Raw genomic sequence first — 17754 nt, 5'->3', positions numbered from 1 at the left:
CATGGTTGTGCTTTCCTGGGTGTTCTGTGATAACGTATTCATTGTGAGAAGGCTGAAGTCTTGTTGTGTAGTTTCAAAGTTAACTTTAACACCTCCTTGGAAGTTATCTCAAACTGTGAGATTCGTGGCTTTTTATATTTAGCTCAAATTGTCTGCTATAATTGGCATTTAGACTAGTTATAGAAGGGTAGCTGGCTCCCCATGAAATGCGCTTGTATTTCATGTTACTTAAAAACACGCATCTGTCTTTTTGCCATCTCAAAATCTGCTTTGCAGGGTAAGATTTATTGGCATAACTCTTAAAGTTACTTCCTTTATTTCCTTGCTTGAGTAAGAATGAGATCAGGCTCCCCCTGCATCTTCTTACTTGGCTACACACTTGTCTTGACACCCCACCCCCCCCGATGGTGCTCAGCTTGGCTTCTAACTTTAGTTTCGCATAAACAGCCAGCAGTGAAACCTAGAGGTGTTGGTTTTCATTGAAGCAGATAGGAAAATTCCAGCAAACATCGAAGCTCTGCTGAAAGAGACACACACAGCTGTGCTGCAGAGTACACCCTTACGCTGTGCTGTGGCGGCGTGTTGACTTGATGTAGTCTTTTCCCCAACATATCGTATCTTCCAATTATAGAAGAAAGCAAGGTAATTACATAGTTGCTTGACTTTGACTTTTTCAGAAAAATGAAAATACCCGTATGGCTGTGATGTTTTATATTGATAGCTGTTCTCAATGTCTTGTCAGGGCCCTTGGGTGATACGGAAAGAAAAATTAAGTTGATGAATTCCTTCAAAATATTCTGTGAATGGTGTGAAAACAAAATACAGTGCAGGTCAGAAGTTTCTGTCTTCCCCCCCCCAGTGTTTTTTATTAACTTCCAGTTCAGTTGCACTATCTCAAGGTTAGTTATAGTCTTTCCAAAATTACAAAAATAGATACATCCAGAATGATCGTTCCCAACTGATCTGCAGGGACATGCAGAGGAGCCAGCAGGCTGTTAGATATGCTTTGAAATCTGAAGTAATTATAGCTGTCTCTCTGAAGTGTTGCATTCAGTTTATAAACACACTTACGGAAGGGTGTTGGCAAATGCGTGTAGGTATATCATGGAACAGTTAATGAGAAGTTAAAGGATGGAGGAAGAATGCTGGGAAGAAGCACTGCTCAGGAAAGTTAAGATACCGGGGTGTCGGGTACTCATCTGGTGTGAATCTTACTTGATGCTTTGTTTTGTAGTGACGTGAACTCATGTTGTTTCTTCTTAGTATAACTGGGAGCTCTTACTTCATGCAAATGTTTGCATGTTTGTGGTAACTAGAAAAACTGCAGCATAACGATCATATTAGTGACATGTATGATACTCTGGCTTGTTCTTTATTATATGTGGTTACTGTAAATATCTTGCTGTACATGAAACAGAGCTAACACCATCTTCTCACTTTTTAAAAAAAAAAAATCCCTCATTTGATGATTACACACTGGATTAGAAAACCCGATGCTATGGGTTTCTAATATTGGTGTAATTCTTCCTTTGGAAGAGCTATCTGGCTTAGTTACATTCTGTTCATACGATCTTCGTTCAGTTGTAATGTAGAAATGACTGGTAGTGCATACCAAAACATATAGGAGGTGCAGCAAGGTTTCTGAATTTGATTTGCTGCAGCTGCTGTGCAGTGGTTAATATGTCCGGGTGTTTTATCAGCTGCTGAAGTGTGCGCATAGGCGCATGCACACACGCACCCCAGTTTAACTTGGTATTGTAGCCTAGGGCTTAGTGCCTGTCTTGTGGTTTGAACCCAAGTATCTGCTTTTTCCAAAAGAAAAGTGTACATGAAATGATGGAAGAAAAACGTGAAGCAGAGGACTCTAAGTTAAGAGTTGTTGTTCTGCACTGTGAATAGAATGTGTTTAGTAATGGCCATTTCAAAATTATAATCAGTATTTTTCACAAACGATAATATAATTAAAAACTAAGTAATCCGTTCCAATATTTTTGGCTTCCCACCACCCAACTGGTGAATTTAACAATGAAGTAGCTGCTGCACAAGGAGCTGCGTGTTGTGGAGCAGGGAGCACAGTTAGTTTCCCAAGCTGGAAAGGGGCCAAATCCACAGAAGGTGAAGAGGGGCTGGCGGGGCCTCTCTGCTGTAACTTAATCCAAAGAACAGATAAATTCTTTTCAAAGTCAAAGCAAGTAATGAGTTCCCTCCTGGTATACCAGTGTTATACCGACTTATAAACGGCTGCTGTTTTCATGTCGTCTTTACAACCTGTAAGATGGATGGGCTTGAAATTTTTTTGTTTGGTTGGTTTTTGCGTGTGTAGACTCTAGATTAATTTTTCGTATTTCATTTTATGTTGGCATATATGGGTACTAACACTTTATTTGATCTTCACAGAAACAATCGCCACCAACTGCAGAGAATGGTTTAAAACTATGGGAAGGCCAAATACTGCTTGTTAACATAGTTTGATTTTAGTATTGTGTATACCAAGGCCTCATTTAAGCTTTTTTTCTGATAAAGGTTAAAATCACAGAAAGTAAAAGTCAAGTTATTTTCTCACAAGAGACCTGAGCCTCTATAGAAGGTATCTTTTTATTAAGTTAAAATAAAAACTATACTGAGAAATTAGAATCAACAAAACTACTGGAAACATTGTTTGCAAGTGAGTTGCCAACTCAATTAGCTGCTAGCAGCGGCTTATTTTGTAAGGTGGTAGCCGAGATATCATTTGGCAACTACAGGTAATTTTGGGATACATGGGAAAGAAAATCATCAATTCCTGTTGACTTCAGGTAGGTTTGCAAACAGCGAATTGATATTATTTATGAAATGTCTGAAATCCCAGCTGCAAGTTCCGTGTGGATTTATTTATGAGAGTCTGCAGGCACACAGAAGATTGTATCTGTGGGTTTGTAACCATGCCTGTTTTCCCCTTTTGGGGAAATCTAGGTTCTTGCCTAACCTAGCTGCTTTTGGATACTGCTATCGTGCAGGTTACAGAATTATATTTGAACACTGTTTTGTGGCAGATGAAGGCAAAAGGTAAGCTAGATCAAAGTACTTAGTATATTTTGAACCACTGTTGATCACACAAAGACTGTCCCTCAACTGTTAAGTGATTTTAGTGTTTCTGTTTTATCTCTCAAAAGGTTAGCCTGTAAGCTGCTTCAGGACAAGAGTGATGAGAGCTTTGAAAGCTTCTGGATCGTCTGTTTTGAGTGCATTATTTTCTAATGATTGATAAACCTGTGCACATAATTTTCACCTGTAGTTGGTACTGACGTGGAAGATGGCATGTACTGTAGACATTTGAAGGAAATACTGAAATAAATCTTGCTTTAGGCTAACCTATATCAACAAAGTAAGAGTGCTTGGATACGTTGAGTTGTGTTTGTGTATGTATATACTTACATGTATCAGTCTCTGTGTGGGCGTACCTATGTGTGTATAGAGAGGGGGAGAGAGATAAAAACTGTGTTGTGGCAAATGAGGGCAAAAAGTGGGCTAGCTCACATAAAAACACACATGTATAAATGATTGCAATATCAAGGTTGCTTGGGTGGTGGTATGGGTGATCTGTGCAGTGGAGTGAAGCATGCCTTTTTCTCCCTGCCACCTGACAGCAGTAACCTTTCCTGTTGCTATACCCTTTGAAGTACCCTGTCTACTCGGACTGAAGACTGAAGTTTAATTTGCATAGTATTGCAGGAAATGCAGTGTTTGAAAACGACTGTTGTTTTGTCCTTCATTCAGGCACAACATGTTTTGATTTGTATGGAGAATATTTTAAAGAGTAGATGCTTTAGAAATACGAACTATTGGAAAAAGAAAATGCAGCTGTTTTCTATTACTATTTAATATTATGCTCATCTGTGGCCTCTAAGTAATGGGTACCTGTTTACGTATTACAGAATATGAATTATAATTTTATAAACATACTGTTTATAGTTGCACATTGGTTTCCTAAATAAAAGAAAGAAAAGTGATACTGGCTTATAGAAAGACTTGCGCTAAGGCAGTCATTGAAGTCAGAAGAAGCAGCTGGTATACAAGGATGGGAGCGGGAGGAGCCTGTGCTGTATGGACTGCCCTTCCCATAGCTCAGGTACCGGCTCCCTTTATGCTCCAGTCTGTTTGTTACTACCAATGACTTTCACTTACTAAATTTAGGATTTGTTGTAAATGAAGATTGCAGCATTGTCTTCCTGTAACTGAATCTGATTTGTAAACCCTTAAGTGAAGGGGAAAGTCTTCTTTAAACCTTTTAAAGCAAAATGTCAGTAGACATCTGTGTTCTTCCCTGGTTTAATCACTACATCTAAATCACAACTGTGGGATGTTTCCGAAACCTTGTTCGCCTTTCTTATATTTCCGTTAATTTTGTGATCTCACTTTCAATGAAGCATGGCTTTGTTTAGTGAAGTGGGTTAATGTTTTCTGTATTTCATATACATCGTATAACTGAAGTGGCCAGTTCAACATTTAAAATATACAGCTTTGAAATCTTACAAATGTCTGAATATATTATTACTTTTTGTTGTCATAAGATTGCTCTTACTGAAAGAACAGTGCAGAAAAATTTGCTTGTTTACTCCTCTCTGGAATGTTTAAGCTGAGAAATAATATAGCAGCAGCAAGGAGGCATCTGAGCACAGAAAAGGAAATAAGAGTATGGAAGCACGGGTGGACGTATTCTTAAGCCCATCTGGAAGACACTAGACAAATAAAAATAGTAGCAAAAGAGGGGGTACTGTGCGTTTTTTTAATAAAAAGCTGTGTTTACAATTATGCAAAGATTGTGCTAGCAAAAATCTGATGGTCTAAGATGAGCTGGCTTTAAAATAATTGTTATGTTGTGCCCTACAAGGAAGTTTAGGGTATTTTAGCTAAGTTGCTTATTCGTTTGAAAATGTATATTACAAGAAGATTTTCACTTAAAAAGTTGTGAATGTCTGTATTGTCTATATTTTGGACGGTAAAATAGCAGAGCATCTAACTCGCTCATATTTTTGACAACTTTTGGTGCTTAAGGCTGAAATTTCCCATGCTTGTTACCAGTCCCCTCCAGTCAAAATTAATTGGAAAGCTTTCTCTAATAGAATTTAAGCATCCTCAGTGAGGTGAGAGCACGATTCCTTTTTCATCCTTTCCAACCGATACTTCGGACAGCTCTGCTGTTTTGCAGCTTTTGAAGTGACCTTGAAGTTTGGAAGGAAGTAATCGCTACATTTCAGGTGGCGTATTTGTTTGAAAGCCATGCTTTATGTCGATACTCTAAGTAACTGAAAAATGCCAAGTTGCATTTACGATAGAACTTGTTACACCTTTCAGTTATTATTTCTAAAAGCTGTGGCTCCCACTGGGTGTGCTTCCACAGACCCTGATGCATCTTCTCCTAGCAGCTGGGACTTTTAGCTAGAAAAGAATCACAGACAAAAAGGAAAGTTTGAAAGGTTGTTTTACCTTGCTGAAATACCAGGACTCAGACTTACAGAAAGAAAAGGTTCCTGTGTTTGTGTTTCATCATATTGTCTCTGTAGAACAAGATGCCTACAGATGCTGCAGAAACTCTGACTTCTAATTGTCATGATTCTTAATTAAAATTAAACATTGCGTTAAGCATTATGCGTAGTTGGTAACTAGAAATGAAGTAAGGTTGAAAGGACTGTTTTTGAAGAGAGATGAATAATGCAATTATTGAGAGTGGAGAAAATGTAATAGAAAACAATCATTACCAATGTAGGATGTATTTATCTGTAGAAAATAAGTGTTTTTGTTGTTCCCTTCTCCTCCTTGCAAGATGATTCTTATTTCTAAGAGTCCTCGGAATTTGAACTGCGAATCATAAATTGTGTCCAGCAATATGGAGGTTTGAGGGTGGGTGGGTGTCTGGTGTTGTTTTTTAGCTGAGGCAGGGAGCTGTCCTGGTTTTGGAGTTTTTTGTTTTTTCCAGTAATGCAATTGAACGGTTTTTTTTTTCATGCTACTATAGCCTGCTTTAGGTTCTTCTTGTATATATGCATACTTATAGGCAGTGGTGTTATCCTCTCACATTTTGTACAATGCAGGTGTTAAGTAGAAAACTCATGTTGCAGAAAAGTGTGATAAGCGATATATCTTCTGATAAAATTCTAAACTGCAAGATACGTATTATTTCAGTATGACAACACAGTTGCAAAGTTGTTTTCTTTTGTTTCTTATGTGATTTAAAATTATGAAATGTACCTTCAAAAAAACCTTTTTAATAATACGAAAAATCTACTGTTGTTGGAAAACAGATGGACAAAATAACGTAGACTGAGATCTCTTTGGTTGCCGCGCTGTGTACGTTGTTGTTTTTTGTTTCCCAAAAGGCCATGAAAATGGAAGTTTTACAACAAAAATACTAGCTTTATCTTAATTAGAGCCTTCATTTAAGGGAACTGGACCTAAAATTAGACTTAGAGTAATTTTGGTTCTGGCATGACGATACAGATGGAAAGTAGAAGTCAAGATACTTTCTGCCATTCTTTGTGTGTTCTTACTGTAGCAAGGACATTCAGACTCCCTACCACTGGGGCTGCAGGGAGTTTCCAGACATATACAAGAACTTAAAAAACAAATGCAATAGCCTGTTGGATTAAGGGAAGGGATACGGGGAAAATTTCATACAGATAGCTTCTGAAAGCAGAAAAGGTTTTAAAAGGGACCGTGCTGTAAAACTTCGTTACTGTGGAACCTTGGCTTTGGAAGTAACTTAGTACTAGGTATTATCAATGGCATAGCTGCTTGGTTGCAGTCTTATTGTGGTTTGGGTTACCTTTATAACAAAGATCAGAGTGACGAGAACTTTGTTGAAAATCACACTGTTGCTTGTCACAACCACTGTTTTTTTTTTTTTTTTACTACTATTTTTTAAAATTTTATTTTATTATTTCCCTCTGCTTTTCAAGCTGCCTTCTCCCATCTCAGGCATATGTTTGATCTGCACTTGCTCCTTGAAGTATAATGCAGGCTTCTGTTTTTTAAGTTATATCTATAAGGCTGAATGGAACATTACCCTCCCTGTTTGACCTCCCACGTGTGGTTCACTGTCCATTAAATCTCATGTAATATTTAAGAATTTAATACATTCTTTGCATAACATAACAGTAATAGTACTGACAAAACACTGCTCCAAGCAAAACTGCTTATACAAACAGATGATCTGTGAGCAGTGGAACTAATGAAGCCCTGTTTCCTATAGATTTGTCTTACATATATTAAGTGGCCCTTGCGTGCCCGCGGTACACCCTCTGCCGCTTTTCCCCCGCAGCGTCTGCCAGACGGTGCTGGGGCTGTTGAGGAGGTGGGCGCGGGGGGCTGATGGTGGGTGCTGCCCAGCCTGCTCTCCGCTCTTTGTGGAACACGGGGGTGAAAACTGCGCCTCGGAAAAGGAATCCTTTACTCGGCCATGGATTTTTACAAAACGTACGGCAGCCTAGTGTGTCTGAAACTTTATGTCTTTGCCAAAGTTAAACTGAGTTTTACACCCTGTTTAGAAGGTCTGCTCTCTATTCTACCAGTTACGTAAGCTCCATTTCTTCAGGAAACCAGACCAAAGAAACGAGTGTGAGCTGAGGTTTCTTGAGTATGGCACGACGTATTTTGTTGTCTTGGTGACCATGTTACTCGTGCTGTCCATACCCTCCTTTCCTCTCCTCTCACTTCATTGTCTTTGGGTTTTGTGCTGACTGTATTTCTGCTTTGCAGCAGATGAAAGTCTTTGCCCCTTGACTGGCTTCTGTTTAGCTGCCGGTTGGGCAATCCACTGAGCAGTCACTCTGAAGGAAAAGACAATATTTATGTGCCTAGAATAGTTATTTTCAGGGCATTTTAGTCAATGGCTTTTCTGTGGTATGGCTGAACTATAACGTAGATTTCAGTAGTGGGATACCCAGTTGTTAGGAAACCTGATGGTGAAAGGAAGCGCAAGGTAATGTCCGACTCAGTAATTTGTCTTGAGGACCTTTACTTCTGTATGCCAAAGTCCATCCTTTTTCCTAATCCTGCTTGCTTCTCCTTCTAGCACATTTTAGTTTTTGAACTGCTAAGTGCCAAACGTATGCCTAGTTTTGGACGTCAAGGAAACTGCTCCATCATCATCACTGATTTAAACAGTACTGTAGTCAGTAAGACTAGCAGTTTCAATAACTACTTGTCAGATACTATTTTGTCAAACCATTTCTAAAACCCTTATTGGTGCTTAACTAGTATAACATTAAACCTCTTCCCTTGTTCTGTGTAATGTGTGTTTTGAGTAACTTTTTGAATTAAGTTGATATTAAAGGATGATTAATATAATTCATTTTGGGGAGAGGTTTAAATGTAGCATCAATTACTTTTGTAATCACTGAGACTATCACCAGTCCAAGATAGTTAAAAATTCCTCTCTTGGTTAGGAAGGCTGGGTGGCCGATGGTGCAAGTTCGTGTCGTAGGTTATGAGAACATGGAGAACTTTCCATTTTATGAGATTATATCGTGCGGTCATACAGTGTAATAAGGCTGAATTTTTATATATCTTGTCAAGGTTAACGTTTAGTGGATGTTTTCAATCACTGATTAACCACGACATCTTAATGAGATGTGATATCATGTACAGATCCTTTTGTGTGCATGCTGACTTTAATCTGTATTACTATATGCTTTTAATTTTCAATTGACTTATGCTAAGAGCTTCTAAAGGGTTATCCTTAATACTAGATTTGACAACTGATGGAAGATTTACGTGTCACAATAATACGGTATCTATCATCTAGTGAGATACTTCCTGATACTGTTGTGAACAACTTTCACTATATGGGAAAAATTTCCACTCGGCATGGTTTTTTAAAAGAATTTAAGTAAGAATTATTGAATTAAAATGTCTGACTGCATATTCTGAGATGAGAAAAACTTTTACCTACTTTGACTTTTGCTTGTGTAATTATACAGTTTCATAATGCTAGATTGGTGTTAAAATTATATCTGATAATTAACGTGACTGTTGATTAGTTTCCATTTGAAATCATGGCAACTGAACAAGTGAAGATTAGTCCATTTAAGCTGTTAGTAACTTTAAAATATAATACTGGCAGCCATTCAGGCTTTTAGGATTTCACTGAATGAAACTCTAAAGAGACTTGGTTTGTCTGATTGGTCTTTATAATTTGGATTTAATTCACAGCTGTATCCAAATAGGGCTCCCCCCTCCCCAGGAGCCTGCCAGGTGCTGCTTCCTCTGTCCATATACTTCAAACTCGAGAGAGCTCCATTGTTTTGAATCAGAATTACATTTCCTTTGCGCTCTTTCATCAGCCTATATTTACGATTTTCTTGTTACTATGGTTTCTGGAAATAAATTGGACGACAATTGTTTTGAAAACCTAATCTATATACAAACAAGTATTTCGGTCTTTAAATGGTACAGTGAATAGTTTAGCCATGAACTACCTCAGAGCTCATTAAAGTGCTCGGCATTGTTTTTGAGGTTAATCCCATTGCAGTCCAGAGTATCTTGATTGCTAAATCAGTGGAAGTAGAACGGTAGAGCTCTTGCTCTACCAGTAAAGGCTTATTTTCTTATGTTGGAATTTTGTTTCTTTTTCCAACTAAAAATTCTATTTGCATGTAGAGTTTACTTAATTTTATAAATTTGTTTCAATGTGGAATAATGCTTGGCAATATATACAGATGCAAAATTCTCAAATGTTATTTATTTTCTTAAGCATTGATGCTTTTGCCCCCACCTTTGTGCATATACATTCTTGTAGTTTAAGTCCATGTAGTAAGAAACTAGTATTTCCCACATATAACATTCTTCTTCAGTTTGTAGGCAGCATTCAGGGAATGAAGTGTTTTTTCTATTCTTTTTATTCTCATCAATGTGTGGCTGGCCCAATGTTTTATTTATAGCACCTTGTCCAGATGCTGCCCTGCATCTGTCGTCATGCAGGCACTTATCACCCTGCCGTCTGGCCCCTGCCACCGTCTGAACTCTTCTGTCAGGTAACAGTTCTCATCTCACAGTCAAGACACCGAGATACGGGAAGATTAAGGCACGAACCTAATTCCCTAGACGTTATAGTGGCAGTGTGTGTTTGAGACATCATGACTTCTTCCTCCTCACGAGAAAATTTCATGTAGAAAATAGACGGGGTAGATGTCTTACCTATTTTACATGAGACCAAGACAAAGTAAGTTGAGTAGAATTTTACAGCAAATCAAACCAAGAAGCACAATTAGATTTCAGGTCTTTCTGCATCCATCTTCGTGCTTATCCACCTACCCCTAAATCCCCTAAATTGCATACAGCAAGCAGAGCACTTCATTGCTGAAGAGCTTTTGAGCATGGCTGATGCTTTGGATTTCAGTTGTCACCTTAAGCGTCAAAGGATTCTGAACATCAGGTTTGAAGTACTGGGAAGAGGAAGATGTCATATGACTCCACCTCGAGAAGTTTTGCAGTTTATGGCAGAGAGAGAGAGAAGGTAAAAAGGTCAGGTCAAATGAGTGCAAATTACTAGAAACTAGAAATAAATTGTGAATGTATGTGGATGTACATGAAAATACGTTCTTACTGAAACGAATTTATGTCAGATGTCGTAGACTTGTAAGATTTGTTGTCTTCCTGGTCTACAAAGGAGAAAACAATGGGTCAAAGCAGTTCATGTAATTCATTTGATGTCAGACTGATGGTGGTATCTTGGTGAAAAGCTAAATCTGTAGTTAAGTAATTGTTTTCTAGTCCAGCTTCAAGTTGTAACAAACTTCACTGTTGCTTTTTGCCTTTTACCAAAGGCCTTCTCCTTTACTTTATGAAAGCACTACCTCTAATTTGTTTTCAGCTGTTATTTCTGCTCTACGGTTCAGGTTTTGTATTAAGGCATAGCAAACTATCAAAATAATGGATGCTTTGTATCTACCCTGGCTTTCCAAACTTCTTGTTACAATTTTGTCAACTTTATGACATTTAGTTTGTTCTTGTCCCCTCCTCTGTTTTCTTGGTGTGTTTTTCAGAACGTGTTTTCCAGCACCTCCCTATTACCCTTTTTTGATATTTAATGCACTGTTGTTGGGAATTGAGGAAGTGTTTCATCCAAAATCACTGCAGAACTTCCTTCCCATGCTGCTGCCAGAAGTGCTGCAGACTAGCTACTTCATTTGCACTGGCAAAATTTCAAAGGGAAGGTCAGCTGGCCAGGTTATCCCCCTGCGGGGCTTCTGTGTGTCTTCCTTTTAAATGCCATTTTTCTTCTGTCTGTTCTACTTTTTCCCCTTACTTGTCCATTGGGAGGAAAATGGCTCCAGCTAAGCCGAATGGTGTGAATCCTTGCTTTAAGGTGGAACTCTCACAACTTGGTGTGTATCACGAGAGTAGTTTCAAGGTAGTTCAGACTAATTATGTAGGGTTTTTTTAAGATGTCAGAGAAACGTAAATCTGGCAGAAAATGAGCATGATAAAGTCGGGTCAGGAAAGCACAGGAGAAAGTGGCAGTGTTTGGCTGCAGGAGTGGGGAAGCAGACCGCAATGCCAGAAAGGCATGTGAAATAAAATTCACAGGAGGATAATGAAAATGAAAATTCAGCAGCTGAGATCTATTCTGATTATGTGGTAGCTACGCTGGGTGTAATGTGTTGCTGAGCTCCACTGCTGATGTAATTTAGTTGATATAACACGAGCACAGCTTCAGTGCACTCAAGTTTGGTCAAATTTAATTGTGTGTGTTTAAACTGATAACAAGCTGAGGGGGTGTGAGTGTATCTAAAGGCACACAGATCATCTGCTTCCCCACAGGGAGAGCAGTTGTAATGGTTCCCAGCATTGGTGAGTTTTATTGAATTCCAAACTACCATAAAAGTAATTTAAAAAAAAAAAATTGTGCTAAGAAAACTCCGTTGAGAAACAAATTGCATAATGAAGTTGTGTTTCTGGATTCCCCTTGTTAATATGGTTGATAAATGGTTATATGTTTGATAAAGATAAATACTGAGCAGTGTTTTCCTCTTTCAAGGATAGAGCCGTACAAAGTGCACTTCACTGTTGCTTTCTTGAACTGGGAGTGGGTTATTGGGTCGTCGGGGAAAGCGTGAATACCCCAAATTCTTCAGGGTTAGACTCTGAAAACTGGGTGAACTGAACAGTACAAATTCCGAAATAGTGAATGACACTGGTCGTTGAATTTGCAAGTTTCTTTGAATCTTAAAAACAGAAGCAATGTTGTCCTGTGAAGGCTGAAGCTATTAACTAGATGATACACGTTTAGGTTTTGATATCCCTTCTCATTATTGCAGTCTGGTGGAGGGGAGAAGACCCTAGGCCAGCAGTGGATTTATCTGAGGGACATCAAACACAAACAACGCTGCTAAGAGTATTAGAGAAGCATTATGAGAAGATTTGGGATGAACTTGGGGTATTAATATTCCCTGGCTTCATAGTAACATTATTATTTTCAGTCGTGAAACAAAGGGAATTTCTCTTCATGTAAGCTGGACTCAACCTTTAGCTGATTACTCAGCTGGACTATTAGTAAGAGAAAAGGGAAAGATCCAGAGCTTCAGTCCTTACAAAATTGGAAGAAACAAACATGAGACTCCCACTTATAATGTAGCACTTTTTAATGAGAGATACTCTTCCCATATTTCCCATTCCATAAAAAACAAACAACAAAAATCTATGGGCTGCATCTTGGTTTTTTATAATTTGCAACTGTTAGGCAGTTTTTTTGTTTTACCGCTTAGGTATATCACTGCAAGAAAAGTTGTAGAATTTCTTTATAAAACAGACTCTTGAATTTAAGCTCTTTCCTTCTAGACTTAGTCATATCTTGTTTCTTTTAGTCTTCAAGAAAAACAAAAACTCAGTAAATCTTTTTTCCAAAATTGAAAAGGTGAAATATTTAATCAGAAATTCAGTACTTGGGTCAAGTCAGTTTTGTTCACGCCCCTAACTGCTGCTGATTTTGTGTGATAGAACAGGAGATCCCTTAAATAATTTTTCTACGTACAAACTTGGTGAATTCCTTTTTCCAGTATCTTTATATACCATTGCAGAGAGCTGGCTCGTTTCCTCCTCGTCACGGGTGGAAACGGGCAAAGCTGACCTTCAGCAGTGGTCACGCTCCTTGTGCTAGGTGCTTGGGGCAGGCAGTCCTTGGCTTCCTGGCTGTGGCAGCAGCCTTTCTTGCTGACCTCGTGATGGGTTTAGTTTTTGTCTTGAGTGAGTTTAAATCAAGTTGACACGCTGTGAAGTTGAAATCAAACGTGAATTCTTTGCTGGGCAGAAGCTCATCCAAAGCACGTGTGTGGTTTAGTTTGTATTTTCCCACTGTACTTACACCCCAGGAAATGGGTTCTTAAATGTAAGAACCTGGTTCTGCTCATCATCTTATTTTAAAAGTCTTAGTTTTTGGTTTTTCCCACGTTCCCTTTCTGGGGAAAAGAGGAAAATCTTCCTCTGTGGTGAGGATGACTTGTTTTCAGTGCTATACATGGAGTGAATTTTGTCTGAACTCATAGCAGAAAGACTGTACCATCTATTACTGGTCCTTGGGTTCCTCCTTCAGTGAATGACTACCTATATGAAGAAGAAAAAGGAGATGAAAACACCAAATCCAGTTACTTGGCCTAATAGGAAAGGACTTGGTGAAACCAAATCGTCGGTAATTCCCCACTTATGACATTCACAAGAAAGCTGAAATAGGCATTTTGGGGTACAATGAAGAAAAGCTTATCTAGGCTTATTAAATGTAGATTATAGCCTGTCAAGTTAAATAGCAATGTTGTAATTACCTTGTTTAGTTCTATTTTGAATTCCTTTTGTTAGTACCCAGGCTGCAATTAACATACTAGAGCAACCATTGTTTCTTCTTGCATTCCTTTACTCTTTCTATGGTCCATGTGAGATTGGGGAAACTGTACAATGTATTTGCACCTCTCTGAAAAGAAGTTATTTGAGCTAGTTGAAATTTTGGTTGATGTTTTTAATTTATCCGAATGGGATACTTCCCATATCTGCGTGCACGTTAGTAATGCCAAGAAATATGTAAACAGACACTACTTACGATCATCGGTATGGTGAACAAGAAACAGGTGGATAAATTCAGCTTTTAAGTAGGTGTGCACCGTTTCATTAGAATTAGGTGATGACTCATGCAAATGTCACCAAGACAAGAGCTGTAAATGAGCTTTTCAGGACTACTTCATGTGTTGACTTTGTGTCAGATTTCTAAAGACACTTGGTTATACCTGCCCAGACAAAGGGTGCCCAGGCTGCATGCCGCCCTCGACTTGTGAAATTCTGCTGGTGTTTTTTCATAATGGCTATCTTTTTATTTTGAGCTTTTGTCCCTGAGCTTTTTATTTTTTACTAGGTAGATGTGTTCATTATGCAGTACATCACAGAATAGGATACTCTATATGATCCCAAAGTAAACAACAAGTGCACGTACTTTTTATAAAACCTTTTGTTTATAACTAGTAACTTAGGGAGTCTTCAACGGGTCCTCGTTGTTCATTGTTTCAAATGAGATGCTGGTGGGATGGGTACAGCTTTGGAGAATACGTTTGGTTTAGCAAGGTTGATGGCAGAGTTGGGAAATGATGCTCCTTCGGTAGATCTGGAAAAGTCTGTGGTTTCTGCAGTCAGGAGTCACCTTTTCATTGACCTGGCTCTGTTACCTGTAGAGTTGTTTCCTAAACAGATGCCCAGCTACAACTGGAAAGGTGTCACAGGGTGCTAAGCAGGTCTGGTGTTTGGGAGCCGCGTTTTGCCCTGGCATATTAATTGGTGACAAAGTAGTTGCATTTATTTGCTGAAATGATCGCGAAGCTTCAGCAGCAACTCCGCGTTATTTTACTTGTTTTGAAATGAACTGACCCTTTGGAAGGGCATTTCTATTGGTGTTTTTAGGGACAAGACGCATTATTGGCCCTTAATAGCAAATAGAAGTTTAAACTGGTGACTGGAAAGTCTTTTGCTTGAAGATCGCTTGAGTTTTCACTTCCGTTTCTTTTGATATATTTGTTCCTTCTTGGTTACTTTTCAAAGAGAATGGATTGTAAGGAAGGAGTAAGGATTACACTTTAAGTGTATTTTAACAACACATCTATTTTATGCATGGAAATTCTGTTAACTTCAGGAAAGATATATTATTAAATTGTCTAGACACTCTGCTCTTAGAGAGTTCAAATTTTAAGTACTCCTCTTCTTCTCCAGCTCCCCGATAATGGAAATAAAATGAAGTATCAACTTATTTTTAGTTACTGGATTTAAGAATGGGACTTCAGCTGTAATAGGAACTACAGCTAGCTGTGTCGTATCCAGCCTGGACTAATAGATTTAAGAAGAAAGCGTTGCCAGCTGGAACGTGCGTGAGTGTTATCTGCACGTGTGTTGTAACAGATGTTGAGCAGAAACTACTTGTCAAAGGTACCTTGTAGTAACTTTTAAAGATGCTTGTTTGTTTCAGTACGTTTTTCTCGCATCACTAATTTTTTCCATAAAGTCAACCACAAACTGCATTATTGGGGACTCCAGCTGAAACTTGTGGTGAATAGGAAATAGATTAAACACAGGTTTTCCCTTTTCTCTGGTTGCCAACAGTGATGTCAGTAGTTTTAATGGTCCTTACCTCAGCTCGCTGCAGTCCTAGCACTCTCTATTAAAACACTTGTCTTCTGCACTGTTTTTATATGTTGTTAAGGAAATGCTGATGGCTGTTGATAAGAAACAATGAGGTTTCCAGCCGATGACTTCAATTCCGAATAAGGTGCTTCTGCCTTGAAACGTACTGTAATAGCTCACTGAGGAAAGAGGAGATTCAGATTGTTTTGTCAAAAATTTAAGAAATATTCTTTTTAAGTCCAGCAAAGAGCATTTGTACGCTAAAATTGAGGATGGGGCTTTTGGCTATAAGTTATGCACAAACAAGAACTCCCCGGATCCAAGGCCTTATAGGTTGACTGTATTTCCAGTGACCTTGGAGGAGCAGCTTTGCTCTCAGAATGGCTGTTTTCTAGGCATTTTTGTGCATTCAGACAGAAAAGGCACCGCTGTCATGTAATAGTAGCACGGGTTGTCGTTCTCAGTTACACAATTTTTGTTTTGTGGAAAGAGATTTGTCAGAGGAATTGGGGATGTGAAAACAAATAATTGCAGTGAATAATTTCAGACAGTCCTTAGCAGAGTCTAAATTTATTTTCCTTCACAAAATTAGAAGAAAACAAAAGCTGCCGATACATTTTTATCAAAGGGTTGACAGATAGATTTCCATGTTGTACTGCTGAAGATCCTGGAGGTGTAATTACAAGCTTGAAACTGCTCTGTGCCCCTGTGTCCCATCATACCTGCAGCTGAAGTTTCTATGAAATGCAGCCTGTTCCAGCTCGTGTCCTACATGATTCTGGCGCTCAAGTCTCAAACTCTTGGATATTTCAGCCTGCTGTGTTTTTTGACTCTTTTTACACATGCGCAGGACTTCAGTGTGTGAGCGTCTGGGTTTCCGTAACTGTGGGTTTCCTCGGTATTATTTTCTTAGTGAATTCCTCTAGGAAGCGTTCTGTTTTCCAAATAGACTTGTTAGTCTCTTTCTTCCTTTGCTCTTCTGACTTCTGAATCCGGGAATGAATGCCCGCTAGTAGCGGTCACAATGACTTCTTGGCCATATTGGTTGAATCGTTGAGGAATTGGAGTGGACGGGCCATTTTGTTCAATACATGATGTATTTGAGATTAGATGACCTGAATACTAGTGAAGAGGCGTAATACTTGGCCCTGATACTGCAAATTATTATTTATGTACTTAAAATCTCTTAGCAGAATAAGGTCTAGCGATGTAGAAAAGCTGTGACTTGTTTCCTTCCGCTCGCCCTGTACGTGCAGGGCAGGTCGGGCTGTGGGGCCCCGCTGGTGGGCACCCAACTGTTCCTCTGGCCCTGCTGGACGGGAGCCGGCTGTGAAACACCCGCCTCAGATAGGCAGCACGCAGATCACGGAGCATGCTTTGCTCCTCCGTTTCAATGAAGCCATTTCTCCTTTGTCGCTCCTCTTTATTAATAAAGTATGGCATTACTGGCTAATTTTAGGTCCAACATAGTTGAAAGCTGCAAAGCTATGTGAAGCTGTGTATAGATATTTGGGTAGGAACATTCCAGTAGATCGCAATGTGAGTGCAGAAGAAAGTTGAAAGTAAATAAGAGATCTGTGAGATAATTCTCCAGGGAGTTTTCACAGCATACCACACATCATTTGCAGGGATAGGCTTTCCTTTCACTTGAAGGACCACACAAAGTAAATTCTGTTTCTTGGGCAATTAAAGAATATAGGACAGGCGGTCTTTTCAGTTTTTTTTACTTCAACGTGTCTATGGGAAGCCTTTATTTGTACTGAGGAAAATGCACTGTTTACCTATCTTTTCAGGAGCATAGTTAATATCGAATATAGAAATAGACACACTTTTATGTAAAATCTAAGTCTTGCTTCATCAGAATTTAGGCGAAACTCCTGAAATGTAAATGATGGTAGTCCTCTAACCCCAGTTAAAACAAAAATAGTATTCATTTCACTGGCGCGTTGTTCAGTCCCCAGCGGGTATGGCTGCATGCGACTGTAGCGCGAAGAGAGGAGGGACGGGGCTGTGGTCTGCGGTGGCTCGGGGATCGCATGCTTGGTGAGAGGTGCACGCTGTGCGTGCGTGCGGCCAGCCATTGCGGCAGGGCCAGGGGGGCAGCGGGGAGGGGACCCACGGGAGCCC

The 17754-nt window shown here is 39.2% G+C and overlaps 1 long non-coding RNA gene across 1 annotated transcript in view; it reads left to right on the top strand.

Annotated features, from left to right (window-relative positions):
• Positions 1–507: 507 nt before the first annotated feature.
• Positions 508–17754, top strand: part of LOC103917862 — a 19112-nt gene continuing 1865 nt past the window's right edge. The window contains exon 1 of the long non-coding RNA XR_663650.1: positions 508–642. This is a non-coding gene — a long non-coding RNA (uncharacterized LOC103917862). The remainder of the gene's footprint in view (positions 643–17754) is intronic.

This window comes from Pygoscelis adeliae, unplaced genomic scaffold (genome assembly GCF_000699105.1).
Source record: "Pygoscelis adeliae isolate BGI_AS28 unplaced genomic scaffold, ASM69910v1 Scaffold155, whole genome shotgun sequence".
Classification (NCBI taxonomy): domain Eukaryota; kingdom Metazoa; phylum Chordata; class Aves; order Sphenisciformes; family Spheniscidae; genus Pygoscelis; species Pygoscelis adeliae.
The sequence above is the reverse complement of the archived record's forward strand: the minus strand, read 5'-3'. Positions and strand labels throughout refer to the sequence as shown.